Source organism: Haemaphysalis longicornis, unplaced genomic scaffold, assembly GCF_048455015.1.
Source record: "Haemaphysalis longicornis isolate Haplotype H1 unplaced genomic scaffold, Haemaphysalis longicornis Haplotype H1 scaffold_8, whole genome shotgun sequence".
Lineage (NCBI taxonomy): Eukaryota > Metazoa > Arthropoda > Arachnida > Ixodida > Ixodidae > Haemaphysalis > Haemaphysalis longicornis.
The window spans coordinates 150,098,781-150,114,528 of NW_027526445.1; positions in this window are offsets into that span (position 1 = coordinate 150,098,781).

Genomic DNA, 15,748 nt, shown 5'->3' on the forward strand with positions numbered 1-15,748 from the left:
CGGCCCCGTCGTAATCATCATCAGCGCTCATGCAAACATAGTAGCCGCACGCGGAGGCGAGACACGCCCCCTGATTAGCGACGCCCTGTTCAGGACTGGCTGTGACACTTTCACGACTGTTTCCGCAACATGTCATTATACCCGGCGCCGCTGTGGCCGCATGCCTAACCACTGCGCAAGCGCTGCTCTGCTGCCGCTGAACGAAGGACCTATACCACGCGCCGTGTTGTATAATTGCGGTATCTTGGCTAATTATACTGTGCCAGTTCTTATCGTTTGAAGCTACGAAAGTCCAATGAACGCTGGTTTTTTTTCTTTTCATCAAAAGGAACCGAAGCAGTGGCAGCTGCCTTAGGCGAGATAACGTCTAGGAGGCACTAGATCACGCGTGCTTATGAGCTGCTGAGAAGCAACGCTTTCGCCCAGTGCTTCAGCCGCTGTCGTGTTTCATATATTTTAGGGAGGGAGAGGTGGCTCAACGGGTTCTTTTCCGGCTCTCGTCCTTTACGGCAGGCACGCCTGATACCGAAAGGGAAAGGAGCTAACGAGGCAGGGCGGTTCTACTGAAGAGATGGAAATGATAAGTACTACACGGGCGACAATTATAGCAAGGCGACGACACCACCTCCCGGCCAGGGAGGAGCGTACTCTTTACCGCCTCGTCGTCTCTGCTTGTCCATGGCATACCGCCGCTCTGTAATCAGGGGCCTTCGTGACCACTACGCTTCTCGCATTCCACTGCAGCGAGACGCGCGCAGTTTGCGCAGATCTTTGTGGAGGAGATGCAAGGGTGGGGGTCAACCAGAACGCCCTTCGGGACGTGTTACTTCCTGGCCCTATGCACACGGACCGCATAAAATGGCGCGGATGGTCTTTTGCGTTCGTCGAAAGTAGTAGCCACTTTCTGAGAGCGGACCGCTGGGCGTTCCTCCAGGGAATGATTCTCAATAGCCTAGAAGTCCAATTACGCCTGGCTTCCTCATGGCCTCCGTTGCGCCCGTTCCTTCCGTTCAGCCACGAGCATACGTCTGGGCACGTTCCCTGTTTCAAAGCATGGCGTGCTTTGGAGGGGACTGCCGATTTCGTTCTCCCATGTAAGCCTCGAGAGTAAACATACACGCCCATTGCATTCGGCTTACTTATTTGCCCTGTTTACTTTATGGCTGTCCGTTTTGGTCTGGTGTCAACGTTGCGGTAAAGCGCACGGCGTAAGGTGATGCTGTTTTCCATTTTTGTTTCAGCGTCTGTAACATGTACTGAACTAGACAAACCTAGGTGCAGTCTTCATGAGAGCGATTTCAGCACTCTATAGCCTCTAATCGTCCACGATCGCCCTCCAATTTGGTACCCTCTCGTTAATTGGTCCTCTCTGGAAAGGCGAACTGCGGCACGGAACAAAAGGCTAAACGCCTCCGGGTTATGTGCTTTGCCGCCAAGTGGACCCACTCATTTGCTCTTTTATTTCGCAATAATACCAAGCGAATGGGTGTATGCGTAGAAGACGATTCTGGAGAGGTGGGTGCTGCGGCCACCTGCGTCGCATCGACACATATATGCGGTGCGCTGAGAAGAGAAGGGTGATTTATGGACGCTTCAGTAGCCATGAAAGGAACATGCGAGGAATCTGCAGCATGACTCTAAATGGCCGCTTTAAAGTACTCTTCGAAGGCGACTTGGTGGGACCAAGTTACTCGGAAGCTGAACAGCGGGTCTACGACGATTGAAGCGGCGTATCTAAATTAGTTGCAATTTTGTGTGTAGTCTGTCACGTAGGAGGAGGTTCATAGCGTTGATTTACATATACATATATGGAAAGAGACTTCGACGTATACCTTATTCTACATGCTACCGCGTGTATTCCTTTACAACATTGCGGAGATAAGCTGCAATGAATTTTTGGACACATGTCTAACCACCGCAAATGAAGCCCGCCGCCATTGTATTTTTAGAGCGAAAGCTCTGCTACGCTACATCGTTCAAGGTGATTTAGCGCATTGGCAAAAGACCTTCAGCCGCTGCCGCTTAAACTGCGTCTTATCGCTTGGTTGATTCGGAGCCACGCCGATGCGATACCACATCACTAGGCGAAGGTGAAGGCCTGCTTCGACTGCGTTTGATCGCTCGGCGCTGGCTTGGCCGTCTGTGTGCGCACTTCAACCGGGGTAGACCACGTGACTTAGCGAGGGTTTAATGGCTTAAGCTACAGCGCAATGAAACACACGCAAGGACAAGTAAGGGAGTAAGGGACATGCGCAGCGCTGACTTCCGACCGATAGTTTATTGAAACCGGAAACATTTATATACATGCAAGATATAGTGAAACAACAGCTTAAAAGCAGATAAACAAGATACGTAAACAGGATATAAAACGCAGTACACTTTATACCCGCCCACCATTACAGCTCAGTGCCAACACGTGGTTCGTTTAAATAAGCTATTTTCTTCGGGGTTAGTGAGATTAAAGGCACACTACTACACTCGTCCCCGAACGCGCACACTCTCTTCTGCTTCCATTATGGTGTCCGATTGGCACTTCTGCCAAGCACCGTTCATTCTTCAAACTTCGGTACGCACCCGTGATACCGACAATGCGCTGTCACGTGCCCTGAGAGCCCGCGTTTCACGTTGCACTCATGTTCCCGCACACGGTCATTTAGGCACCGACCGCTCTATCCTACGTAGCAGTTCCCCATAAACGAGGAATAAGGTACACGATACCTTCAACACACTTCACATAACGATTCTGTTGCTTGTTCTGACCTCATCGAGGCTGTTTGGTAGCTCCACTACTCACTCGCACAGGCCTGACAAGTTATGCGATGCGGAAAGTGCCACGCGAACGTCTAATCACTTCCATATCTGTTTTAGGCCGTGGGAGAACCCGTGTATGTAAAGAGCCATGGTCGTTTTTTTTTCTGTTTTTTTTTTGTTTTAGGCTGCTTCTCTTGCGCACAGTCATATGGCAGTCGTTTCGATTTTGCTCTCTTATGTATGCCCTCGGACACAGAAATTATTAAGTGTTTAGGACACCCCGATGCTGCCAGAAGTACTGCCTGATCGTTGAAGCTCTCGTGAATAACGTGATAACTTGACTTTTGGGGGGCGTTTGTTAGGCACAGTTTCACAATCTCTCGTTTCACAAGCTTCCAGTGAGCCGAGTGATACAGCAGTTACGGCTTGTTAGCCCGCGTCTCATACTTCCAGCACACACTGTCGTTGCTTAGATACAACCTCAAATAAAAGAACCTGATGCTTTCACTCTCTGGAAGCTTATGCTTCTTCGTCAGAGGAGCGAGGCACTTATCAAAAACAGTCATGCCACTCTGCACATGCAACTCAACAGACCTTCTTCCCTTCTCGAGAACTACCAAGTCGTCTACAAACCGGAATATTCTAACCACACCGGCCACGTTTAGCAAAAGCAGATCGCGATCACACCGGGCTAACGAAATGTCACTCAAAATTGGTGCGAGGCATGAACCAATGCAAACACCCTGCTTTTTCAGATACACATCGCCGTTCCAGGTGGCATACGTTGACGTGAGGTACGTGTACAAAAGCTCCAGAAACCCAGAAACGCTGATTCCTATTTTATTATGAAACGCAACGGTGCATTGACAGTTTTTGCACCGTTTCACCCCCTTCACCTGCCAGCAAACCATCTGTTTTCTGTCTAGTTGCCTCCGATTCCCATTTCTTTTTTCGGCTTAACATCGTCATTTCCTGATCCTTGTAACAGCGCCAAGGGGGAAAAAGCACGACTGCTCCCTTCCAAAACACTGGAAGGGTGCAAGGACAGGCTAAATGACGCTGTTTTACGGGATGGGCTTGCCTGGGCGTGCTAGTAAGCTCCACCACTTATTACATCTTCGGTTCAGACCCGCAGTGCCGGGGGTGGGCCTCGGTGACGTCACCCAACCGACTCGACCCGGCTGACCCTGCCTCGACTACAAGAATTATCGCTCAAGTCTACATGTTATGCGTCTGTTCTAACTTACGCGCTTTTTGTATCGTCTGGCCCCAGGGAGTGGGGCAACCTAACAGGCCACTTGTAGGTGCCGCCTAAACTTGTTTACCTTTTTGAAGTGAGATGTGTATCTCGGCGTCTCCTTGTAGTCATTCTGGAGCTGCAGTGTTATTGCGGTTTTATCGTTTTTATCCCGCATGACACTTTTACAATGCTGAGTTTAACTGGTGCGCATTAAGAAAATTATTTAAAAAAACGAGATTCGATTCTCGTCTTAGCGCAAATTCTGTTACACAAACTTCACCATGTTTGCGTAATTTATGTAAAAATGGGGGATTTCCCTTGTTGCGTCGGAAGTGTTGGGTAACAGTGTGAAATTAAGTTAAAGAATACTCTTCTTCACGTGGTTGCACAAACGAACCGCAACTCGGATTTTCGCGCGAAACTCAATATTGAGATTCCCATACCTAAATCAAGCTCAATAAGAAACAAAGATTACGAAACGTAGTTGTAAATTCGGTGCTCAGCGCAGCAAGCTTTAGGAAAAATTATATCTGGTTTGATTACTACAAGTGATCGAGTCGTCATGACAGATATGCCAAGAAACAGCCCTCTAAGCAACTGATATATGAAGAAGAATCAAGCAATTATTTCGGTCAATTGGTGACTGTGCCTCAATCTGAAATTCTCAGCAGCCCGACCAAAGATTCCATCAAAGTGCCACAAACACACCCAGGAGAATATTTCAATGCATATTAGAACAGGTCAGCCCTATCAACTGACCTTAAAAGTATTTCCGCCGGATCTCCAAACTGGCCCATGAAAGTAAATACGGCCAGTGCAACTAAATCTGGCAATATTTAGGCAGAAATTCTGCACAGATATACGATGCATCCTATTCGTTCCGTGTAGGAGCTCACGGGACGTAGAAAGATATGCGTGTTGGTAGAAGTTCAACACGGAAGAAGAGATCAAAACACCGGCGATACACTCGCAGACGTTTTCTTGAACAAGCACAAAATATATACATGAGTCGAAAATGAACAGCGAAGTATAGCCCAAAACCTGAAAGCCTTGCGAACGTACATGCAAAAGCAGAAACCTGTCATACTTGCTATCAAAGTGATCTTCATTTAGCTAAATCGCTCATCCTCAAAATCATTATCTTCCATAGGCAATTGTTATTGGGCTTAAAAAAGCAACAATTCCGCAAACATTGATTGATTGATTGTGGCGTTTAACGCGCCGACGCAACGCAGGCGATGAGGCGCGCCGTAGTGGAGGGCTCCGGATTAATCTTGACCACCTGCGGATCTTTAGCGTGCGCCGAAATCTCGTACACACGGGCGTTTTTGCTTTTCGCCTCCATCAGAAAAGCGGCCGCGCGGCCGCGAATCGAACCCGCGACCTTGTGCTCAGCAGCGCAACGCCTTAGCCACTGAGCCACCGCGGCGGGTTGCCGCAAACAGTCAAAATGCTCAAGTGCTCCCGGAGCTCTAGCTGGAAAGGAGAACTTGGTAAACTGGCTGTGATAAGCCTAGTGATGGTCGATCGCAGGACTACTAGCACTGCGATTTGGCGGAAATTTTCGTTGCGCTTTCTTTCGCAATTACGCTCCCTTCGGAAGATTGGACACGTGTCATCACACACCGATCATCACCTACAAGTTGGCGTGACAGGCTGCACATCTACGTATTGTGTACCTGAACTCCTATGTTCAAAAAACGACCTTGTAATGAAACCAGGATGATGATGCTTAGCACCTTCTCCTTTATAACGGTGTGGCTTTGAACAGCGAGCTTAGTCGTAACGCCACTGTACAATCACCTCTCCAAAAAAAAGCCTTTATGAAATTTCTGTGCTAGTTGGACTTCTATGTTGGCATTTCTACCCAGATTGTTTTCTGCTCTTTTCCCACCAACGTTCTAACCTTATTTTAGCAACCTCTACTGTACGATTCACTTTCTCGTTAACGTTAAAGCCAAGGGTTTCCGGAAGCTGGATGTCTTTCTCACTGAGGACTGGACGGACACCTTTGCCCGCCGTTACATACCTTTGCCCGCTGTTGTGCACCATTGCCTCCTCGTAACACCTCATAGCCTTCCGTATAAAGAAATGAAATTGAATAACTTAAGCCCACTAACGACTATCAGTCAATACAGAAATCGTTTGCAGCTAAGTTATAGTTTTAACACATAATAATTCCGACTGACTTGCAATGACGGATATCCGTGGGTTTTCGTTTCTCCAAAAAAACTCCAATCTCGCGTAGAAGCAAACATAATATACTTTTCTTCGACTCCGTTGCATCACTTTTCTCTCGTGACAGAGACTAAAATAGGAAAGAGTGCCGAATGAGCGAGAGGTAGAGAGAGAGAGAGAGAGAGAGAGAGAGAGAGAGAGAGAGAGAGAGAGAGAGAGAGAGAGAGAACTATATTTAATGAAACTGGCGATGACAGCCGAGCTAGGCTGCCTGGCTTGCTACGCCAGATGAATGCGATGACGATGATGATCATAAGAGGAGTGGCGAGTGTGCTTCAAAAGCTACGTTAGCTAACGCATTTGCAAGTCACGGGCATCGATTGTAAGGAAAGTCAATATCATCCACAGCTATGAAAGCGAAGGCGGACCTTTACGATGCATGACGATCGGCTCAAGAGTTGACAATCGACATACGTCGCTTCCGGTCACTGCCTATGCTCGTTAGGGAGTCCCCAGGGCCCGCGCTTTCCTTTAGCCGCCGCCAAACAGGTTGCCAATTTTGATGTACGGCTCGCGATGGACGATAAACAGGGCGTGTAGGTTACTCTGAGACAGCTTTTGGGCGGCTCACAGTGTAGGAAACTATAGGCAGAGATTCGGAATCAGATAAAAAGATAAGTGGCAACAGTCGCGTTTCACTTTTGTACCAACGTGTTTCATAGGTCGCGAAGAGGGCTTTGATGGGCCGTCTCGGTTTTCCTACCAGGTGAGGTGAAACCAAGATAAGCCCAATCGCGGGTGTAATATGATGGTTTAGCATTCCACCCCCGTAGGTGGGCACGCAGCTGAAGTGCGGCTAGGGTGCGATCTTGGCAGCAACACACCGAAAAAAAACTGATAAAAGGAGAATTCCCACCGAGAGTAACTGCATGCGGAATACAACCGGGAGAGCAATGAAATGACTGTTTATTACGCCCTTTGGGAGGAAATGATAAGGCTTGAGGACGGGGAACCGCATCTGTAAACGTGAATGCCGCGAAAGAGCGATGCCACTGAGAGATCACCACACTGCCCCAAGGTGGTGGTAAAAAGAGCAGGAGGAAGGAGACAATGAGATATGGCCGAAAAATATTGCAGAAAGTCCTTCCCAGCGGGACTTGTAGGATAAATGCTTATGATGCTCTGCTATACCATAAGTCATTTTAAAGTACGCTTCTCTGCTACAGACCGACGCACAGCTTGGACACATCTTTATAAAAAGTAGTACAAGTACCCCGATAACAAAGTGGTAAGGCCATAGGGAATTTTACTCTGCGTAACACCTCATTCATCCATTTGAAGCGCAAAAACAGTGTGAGTGGCCTCCTCGGAGTCCGGCTATAGAACCACCCAAACATGCATTGGTGAGAAGATATTATTCCATAGGTGACTTAAACAGCCTGCTGGGTAAGTATAAAGGCCCTTGCTCCTCTTGTTACACACTTACGTAAGACTCTGCGTATAAGTAGTAAGCGCTAAACACAGGATCTCCTTAAAGTTGCATTCTCCACTTTACATAATAGCAATGCTGCGCGGAGAAAGTGTCAAACGATGTAGAGATGGGCTTTCTGGTTGAGTCCACATAGAAATGGTTAAGCATATAACAACAGCTGAGACCGTGCACTGTCCTACTACGCGGGGATAATTTCATACAAATAAATGCACCAATAACTCTGGAAATAAAGCTACACGTACGCGATAAAGTTAAAGAGAATATGGCAAGTCCCTGGTGTATCCATCGTAATCAAAATATTACCAGGGCCGATGCGACGAAGCGAATCCAGCGGTGCTTGTTAGGCTCTAATTCCCCACCAATTTCAATGCTGAGAGTCTGGAGTTTTAGAACGCGCTGATAAAAAAGCTATTCAGTTTAAGTCTGTTGGTGAAAATGTAACACTTGTCATTTCCAGCCGCACACAATTGCATTTCCACAGCCAGTGCCATTGAATAAATATGAAAGTGGTAGCACGAATGCAGGGAAGGCAAATTGTGCATATTTGCACATCCACGATGTGCATCTGACGATGAAGTGTTCACACGCCCCGCATGTATGTACTCGCGGAGTTTGCATACATCCCTGTGCATATGTGAGGGAATGAGGGCGCGCAGTGTGGTTGCGCGTGTGCGTGATCGTGCACACGCGTGCGTGCGTGAACGTGCTATCAGCAGCCTTCAAAAACGGGCACAAAAACTATTCCACATCCATAGCGAGCTAATCAAGAAAATTCTGCCGAAATTTGGAGAATCATCTACAAATGCCTATCATTCTTATGCCGCTTGCCTTGAGTGAGTTTTTCTAGCCAAATGTTTTCGTTTTTTAATTCCTGTTCGACCAATTATCTACATTTACGTTATTACAAGGATTACATTTGAAACTGTACCGACATCTGCATTATTGTGGAAGTGCAGGACGTTACAGGTTCCCCAGTTTCCGTAATTATTTGTATGCTTCTCATTTTTCTAGTTTTTAAAAAAATTATTTCGACCAATTTTCTTCATTTAAACTATTGTAGCGATTACAGGTTGAACTTTTAGCGAAATCTGCAATATTGTGGAAATGCAGGGTGTTAGAGGTTTCGCGAATTTCCGTATTTTTTTATATTTCTCGCATTTTTTAGTTATTTTCAAATTTTCGTGCGACCATTTATCTCCATTTATCCCATTATAGCGATTAAAGGCAGAACCTCCGCGATATCTGCATTTTTGTGGAAACGAAGGGCATTACACGGTCCTTGCTGTTCGGGTACTCGGAAAAGAATGCTACGCATTAAACGAGCTTAGAAGTCTGGCACTACTGGGACTGCATTATGGCAAGAAGACTTATGTGCTCGCGAATGTTCCCTGACGGTATATCGGTAGGCACATAAGCAGGAACAGGCATAAGTCATCCGCGTGAAACATAGCTCTATGCTGTACAAGGGGCCACCCATAGCGAGCTCCACCGATGATACATATCTGACCCCGTCACGCGGCTCATTTCAACTTGGTGCTTGTTGTCCCTTTGCCGGCTGGGTCCAGACTGGTCTTATCGCCAACCAAGGAGGTTAAAAAAAATTGCAATTTTTTTAACCTCCTTGCCGCCAACCAACTTCTCTCCTATTCCTTTCTCTGCTAAGAGTCTAGTCTTCTAAATAAAACGCGTTCTCCTGTCATATATTATTCTAAAAGGAAAACGTTACCTTAGAGCTTTATATTTTCCCAAGAATGTAAGTGTAGGCACAACCATTACGCTCAATTCTCCCCCCTGATTTTATGGCGCTTTACTTGTAGTAGTGCTGTTAAAGGGAGGGTGTTTTTAGGCTGTCGTACAAACGGTGTAGTGAGCGTCCACAGTCAAAAATCAAATCTCCTCTCATGAGAGAATGGTGGTTAACGTGCGAAGCGTTCTCCCAAGCAACCTGAGCAGTGAAAAACGAAGTCGATAATTCAAACCGCTTCCATAGCGTCAGAATGACGCGAACGGACGCCAAGCAATTTTAGCCGCTTTCTGCTACCAAAGTTTTTGGCTAGCAGTTTTTATCGTTATTGTGTTTGGCTTCTTTGGTTCAAGAACATCTCGGAATGGCGCAATCGGGTACACGTCGGCTTCATCATTCGGACCGCCGGAAGCGTTTAGTTATTGTTTTTTTTTTTTTTTGAGGCGCCTGATGTGCCTCTGTGGAAACCCACCATCTTCTTGTGCCCTCCCATTCAGTAAACGTGGCTGTAATGCTGTGGGTTTTTGTGTACGATCCCCATGAATGAGACAAAGAAAGCTTCACTTTGAACTGCTTAAAAATGGACGGGTCATAATGAAACTACCCAATATTTTTTGCAATGTTGTAAGATGTTTACGTGCACTAGAGTTACTTTTAACTATGCACATGTTTCTCACGAGGTAGTGAGAATAGAAACGTAGTGCAGAGTTTAAAAAGTTCCGCCATCGTCGTTTCCGATTGGCGGTGATGGGGTCGTTTCTGCGGATCCATGAAAGCACTGCCGTAGTCATTGAAAGACTCTGGCGCTGCTGAGTGGCACGCCAGGTGCAGACGCCTGCGCCCGCAGAAAGAAAAGACCCGTCAAGGAGCCTAATATACTTTGCGTTAAATGCTGTTGCTCTGACGACTGACCCTTCAGAGTTTTGTGTGATCTATAAATTTTAATGTAATATAAAATACCTAAAATAGCTAGTAAATGATAAGCCATCTAAATCTTGTTACGTTTACGGGAAATTATAAAAACATAAATGTTACCGTGTAAATTTAAACTACAGAAAGGATAAAATATTGTGAGATCTGCACCGTAAGTAAAATAGACTGTGCTAGGAGTAGGTTTGCATTCCACGGTGTCCAATGGAAGCAAAGAGGGGTGTTTATATATATATATATATATATATATATATATATATATATATATATATATATATATATATATATATATATATATATAAAATATATATATATATATATATATATATATATATATATATATATATATATATATATATATATATATATATATATATATATACATAGATAGATACATAGATAGATACATAGATAGATAGATAGATAGACAGACAGACAGACAGACAGACAGATAGATAGATAGATAGACAGACAGACAGACAGACAGACAGACAGATAGATAGATAGATAGATAGATAGATAGATAGATAGATAGATAGATAGATAGATAGATAGATAGATAGATAGATAGATAGATAGATAGATAGATAGATAGATAGATAGATAGATAGATAGATAGATAGATAGATACATATAAGTAATGAACTATACCTGGGTTCATCACGCATCGATATAGTAAAAGAGCATAAGATCTTGGGGGTGGTATTCGCGCAACGCATGACATGGAACTCTCATATTGAATTGTTAGCGAAAAAGTTATCCTCTGCTGTTGGTGCGCTATATCGTTGTCGTGACATTTTTCCAGTAAGTGTTAAACTCCAAATTTACAACGCCCTTTTCAGATCTCATTTGAATTATTGCACTTTAGTTTGGGGCACGACCACTAAAAAGAACATTAATACCCTCCTACTACTTGAAAAAAAAGCAATCCGATGCATTAGCAATGTTCCGTATCTGCATCCCACCAAACAGTTATTCGAACAACACAACATAATCAACATTCAGAATCTGTATAAGTACCGCCTCTTGTATTATCTTCATTTTTCGAGCACTGCCCACCATGCTTTTCTTGTTGAATTATCAGGTTTATCATTGCGAACTGAAACAGGTCGAACTCGTGAACGAGATAAATATGTGGTTCCTCGGCGTCGCACCGATTACTACTTACAGTCACTTAGTCACAACATTCCTGTGATGCTAAACCGCTTGCACCCACATACTGTTGAATGTGATAGGTTTAGTCGCAAAGAATTGCACTCTCTAATTTTTAACGAGAAATTGTAGTGATGTTCTTATTAACAATGTTTTTTGTTCTTTTTTGCTCTTCTTAGTAACGTTTTCCGCAATATGTTTTATATTTCCCAAAGATGATTTTCTATGATTGTTCAGTGTATAGTAATGTTGTTTCTATTTAATGTGTTGTTTCCTACCAAAGTTGTTGCAGCTGCACCGCCACTCTGGCCCCGTCAAGCTGTCTCTACAGCTTCTTGCCAGAGTGACTGTAAACATTGTCCACTGTACCAATGTTGAAAAATAAAACTTGATTTGATTTGATTTGATCGGCAGACAGACAGACGGACGCTAGTACGCTTGTGTTGACAAAGTCCCTTCCCTAGGATTATATCACGCCAAGTCGCGATTTTTAGTGTCCTATGTTATTATAGAAACCGTTACTCAACATTCCTCTGAAGCTACCTCATCAGGACGACGACTAAACATCCGTCTTGTATTCGTTACTTGCATACGTGACAAAACGGCACGCCTATCAGAAAGAAAATAGGAATCTTTAGACGACGTTGAGTTTACGGTCAATGGCCCCTTTAGAACATAGCGTCGTTCTGAATAGAGATTATGTTCTTCCAGTACTGGGATTTGAATAGAAACATGTCTTCTTCGATTTGCTCGACATAAAAAAACCATTGTTGCTTAAATTCTCCGCTCTCAGAACCATTTGAGATGCCTTTGTAGCCTCCTTTAAAAGTTAAGTTTAGCCTCAGAATCGATATAAAGCCTGTAACACAGTTGCTTAGTAACCTTTGCAAGCTCTTACCTTGAGAGATGCGGGCCAACCTCCTTAAATGAGTGGTGCGCATATAAAGAAGCAATGTTATTCTCGCACTTGGCGTTATTGTGGCTCACGTTCGAATAAAAAAACAGCTAGAGTTCGGTGGTGGGTATCATGGTCGGCGGGGGGTGCAGAGATCTTATCGTTGTGACCAGCGTATTACCAGGCGCTGTCAGTCGTTTCCGTGCGAAAGTGGTCACGCCGGCGCAACTGGCTCCTGCGTTCGCCCCTCACGACTACCGCTCCTGTGGACACCGCCATTGCCACTGCCTCTCATGGGTGCTGTCGACTGCATGCGCGATTGGCATTTGCCGACTTTCCCGGAACCATAGAAGGTTCGGTCACGCGGCGAGCGTATTTGGTGAAATAGCCCGAAAAGGTGGACGAAAACACGTAAGAGAGAGGACTAACAATGCCGGCGGTAGTATCAACAAAAGTCTTTACAGGAAAAAAAAAACTTTCATCAGGGCAGAAACTTGCGCATTATGATGTGCCCTAACTCAAAAACAGCGCAACCGAACCACGCAAGGGGTAGGACCGGGGGACAAAAGCCAGGAGAACAACTTCCACGCAAGTGGTAGGATACAGAAATGAACGTAAATGCGAAAGAAACATCGCGAACCACGCTTGATCCGACAGCAAGTGCAACTTGTGACATAACAAGCGGGATGAAATTGCTATTTTCCTTCACGTCGACATGTAGATGCTGGAATTAAAGGCAGGCGAGCTTTTTTGTTCCTGCATAGAAACTGCCCGGCTGTCGGAGGAGCACACATTTTTCTCCACGTTTGCTCATGTTAGCGGCTTCAGTCATTTCCCGCTTGAACTGATCAAAATGTACAAAAGGGAAATCCTTTGTAAGCGCGCCATGCATGCACAGCCACGAATATGAACGGACAGATGCGATGTGGGGTTGCCCAATTGACAATTTCTTTGCCGCAAGTCGTTTAGGCAGCGTCCCATTTAACTTACGCGGGCGGGGCCACACGTGAGGCATTGCGCAATTTATAGTTGCCTGCACGGTCCATTGAGGGGCCCTATCTAATAGCGGGCTCACGGTTAAGCGAATTCAGTTTGCAGACATGTCTTCAAACAATTAACTGAAGGCTCGATGCATATTGGTATGACTTATTATTGGGTACCCGCCGGAAAATCACATATTGTGAAAGCACTTCTTAGTGAAATGTAAAGGCATGTTTAAAGGCGATGTCCTGATACATATTCCAATGCCATATTACCATTAGGAAAGCTGGAAGTTTTCGCGCGTAGAAGGAGCTTGTGAGAAGTCCGTGGAGTTTCAACAATTCGAATCGATGGAAGTTGGATAAAACGTTAGCAAAGTAGCGTACGATGTGAGAGCAGGTAGAAACCGCCTTCTAACTGCAACTTTGAGCAATGTTTCCATCAGAGAAACTGTACTGGAAGGCCAGTGTTAGCCCTCATTCACACAGCCATCACCTTCTCCGTCACGGCACCGTCACGTCAACAAAAAGCGGCGTTGACGGAACGGAGAAGTGTTCAGACTGGATCTACACGGGAGCTTTCCGTCAGATTACAGGGTCGTCTGCCTAGTGATCAGTTTAGCCTAGAATTGAGCGTTTTTAATCTAAGAAGCATAAAATGGTTTGTGCTCACTTTTCGCTAAATTTAGCCATAAAAATTTGTTTTCTGATTAGCTGGTTTAGCGCGGGGCGTTGTCCCGTCACGTTGACGTGACGGAAGCGTAGAGCTCGGCCTCCCGTCACCGTCGCACCGTTTTCGGCGAGAAATCGGCCGAAAAACGGCGCCCATTACGGAAGACGGTGACGTGACGGTGACGTGACGGGGTGAAAAACGGCTGTGGGAATGAGGGCTGACCGGGAACCAGAAGTCAAGTCAGGAGTCATTGACGTCGCCTTTAGCCTCAGCACCATGTACACCATTCTGGCAAAAATAAAACTTCAAACTTCAAGTCATTTACAGCGAACGATGTCTTCGAAGCTTGATCTCGTTCCGCAGCATAGCGTCGTCGCCGTGGCAATGTGCGCACGTCCCGAAAGCTATTAGCACAGTCAGAGCCTGGAGAACGTTGGCCAAGACTCATTACGTAAATTTTCAGTGATCCGGCTTGTGCGAAAGGGTAGGTTTAGTTCCGTGGCACACAAACATTATAGTCTGTTTCGCTAGGCAGTTTTGGTCGATATGACCCAGTGCACTTCATGCAGGTATTTTTATTAACGTTGCCGTCACCCCCCCCCCCTCCCCTATGTCTTCAATACAACAAAAGAAATTGATTTCAATACGGAAGAGGATCTAAGACTGACAGAATGCACATTAACGTCGATGAAGCCTACGCGCGCAGCTTACTTGAACTCAGCGACAGGCGAGTGAAAACAAGCGGCGTGAACAATTTTAATAATGGCTTGCGCAATTCGCTCGGCAAACCCAGTCAAAGGCGCATCCTCAGTTGTTGTAAGGAACAAAACAATGAGACGAAATGCTGCAACGCCGAAGAGCGCAACGGAGAAGACGCAAAGGCATGCAGAACCTCGAGCGTGCCCACCAAACCAAACACGTCATACAGGGCCGCACAGAAAACGTCACTGCTCCAAAATGGCCCGCCGCAGCGAACCTCTGTCAAAAAGTGGCAAATGGAGCGTGAATCGCGAACTGCAAAGACGCCGCTCTAGCCCGGTTAATGATTAGAACTAAATTTGTGGAGCTGAAACGGCCACCAGTAGTCGTGCGCCATTATTTGATCTGTTTAAAGGGAGCGTCGTTTCATTTGCCCCCACGAAAGCGTTTCTGCGCACCGGGCTTATTTGTCTTCCTGCCTACGTGCCTCCCTCAATATGTAGCGCCTTCCCAGTCTAGTAGTCGGAATTCATTGTGGTGTTTGCGTTGGGGAACTTCGCTCTCCTTCACTCTAATCAACCCATCACAATTCACGCGTGTCAGACAGCGGCCTCTGGGTCGTCACACTGATCCTTCACCGCATCACCGCAGCTCTTATGTTTAACGTTCGCATTCCTCAAAGCTGTTTCGTTCGGCGCATTATAAACACGTACCAGCGGTGGCTCATATTTGTTAAGCGCATATTAAACACTAGCCTTTTATTCTTGACCGCCCAGTCATGCAACCGGAGTCCTAGACGTTTACTACAAAGTCAAATGTAAACATATCCAACGCATTGCATCTATGGCTGGCCTGTGAGGCGCTCCGTATTGTAGGGCTACAGAATAATTAGACCCATGTGAAAATTCTTCAGAGTTCTTGAAATTTTGACACAAAAAAATCGTTTTCGCCTCCCCCGGGAACGACTGCCCCTGCGAATGGAGATCAAACTGGCGTCCCCGTTCTGAACAGCAG